General features: G+C 36.7%; 1 non-coding gene across 1 annotated transcript; it reads right to left on the bottom strand.

The window, feature by feature from the left end:
- Positions 1–836: 836 nt before the first annotated feature.
- LOC123789732 (U6 spliceosomal RNA) lies at positions 837–940 on the bottom strand. The gene has a single exon (XR_006778892.1). It is a non-coding gene; the product is annotated as a U6 spliceosomal RNA (small nuclear RNA).
- Positions 941–1,587: the final 647 nt, after the last annotated feature.

The following is a 1,587-nucleotide window of genomic DNA, read 5'->3' as shown; positions in this document are numbered from 1 at the left end:
ACAGGGTACAAGGAAGGGATCAAACTTTGAAGACTTACGTTTCACTGAATCCCAGAGCTGAAGTGTAAATGTAGGGAATCCTTCAGCAAACGTACCTTTGATTTACCCAATTCCTGTAAACTCCTCTCCTATGCACTTGCCATATATACCTTAATAAATTTTCTCTGACCAAAAATGGTATTTTTTTTACCCCATTTGGGCATTCAAATTATGGCGATTTTTAATAATGAGAATTATATTTTAAAGAAGAGCAACTTCTTACAGTGGTATTCAGACTTTGGGAACCCACAGAGTATTTCTATTTTAATTTTCTCATTTCTAGAAAAAGGAAAAAAAAAGTCATCTTACCCATCCTCATCCTACCCACTCAAAGTATGAGGATGAAGTTTTTATTATCCTAAAATTGCCTCTAGCTTCTGGAGAAGAAGGTGATATTATATGACCATACTGCTCTACCTTTATTTCTGCATTTTTATATAAAATCACGACCCAAAAAAGAAACCAAATAGCAACTTCATAAATTAAAGTCAAGCTAACATCTAACATTGAGGCTTGCCATTTATTTCAACTAGGGTGCTACCATTTTTTTGAGCCCCTATTGTCTCCATGCAAATGTTTTAGTCCCTATGATGAGATTTTATTTCTTGATAGCTTTGATGCAGATACGGTCAATACTTCAGAGCCAATATACACTCGTAATCAACATATTAGGTCTTACAATTATCCATCAATAAAAACTAGAAAACTAAACAAAGTATTATTCATTTAATTATTTCTATTCTCCTTGGTAGGTAACAGTAAATGGCCTTTCACTATATTCTGTAGAGAAGAGATAGAAACATTTGGAACGCTTCACAAATTTGTGTGTTGTCCTTGTGCGGGGGCCACGCTAATCTCCGTATCGGTCCAATTTTAGCATATGCGCTGCCGAAGTGAGTACAAGCTAAAAATATTTGGAAAGCAGCTGAGTTTCTGATATCAATTGATTTCCTCTTCCTTTAATCTTCCTTCCTTAACCCTTTTTTTTCGAATTAGAAAGATTTGTTATTATTTTTTTATCCTTCCCTCTTTAAAAAAAAAAAAATCCCACTGGATTAACTGTATTGGGTACAAGAAGCCAGAGGGAAATTAATTCTTTAATAATACAGCAGACAGAAAAGCAGTCACTCTGCTGCCCAAAAGCAATTAGTGGAAGTAGTCAGAATAGGAGAGCAGCTTGCTTGGTCGGACTGATACGGCAGTCTGGGAAGGCAAATGTCAACTACCAGCATAGTCAGGAAAGAAACGAATAAAAATATGTAGACAAGAGAAAGTATCAAGGAAAAGCTTGTTGGACTGAACTGTGCTCAACATGAGAAGTTTCTAGGTAAGTGAGAAATAGGAGACAACTGGAGGGCTAGATGGAAATGAGGTTTCAGCCCTGATTAGATTTCATTGTTTTAATCGATGGCTACAGACCTGCAGATGATCGTCCCAGCCTGAAGGCAGCTGAAGAGCTACAAAAAACAAAAACAAAAACAAAAAACTGCCATGGCCCATGGGGCCAGGATCACCTGAGACAGCTTCTGGAGAAAGAAGAGAATAAGA

This window comes from Ursus americanus, chromosome 3 (assembly GCF_024610735.1).
Source record: "Ursus americanus isolate L20-20 chromosome 3, mUrsAme1.1.p, whole genome shotgun sequence".
Lineage (NCBI taxonomy): Eukaryota > Metazoa > Chordata > Mammalia > Carnivora > Ursidae > Ursus > Ursus americanus.
Note: the sequence above shows the minus strand (reverse complement) of the source record. Positions and strands in the feature narration are given on the sequence as shown.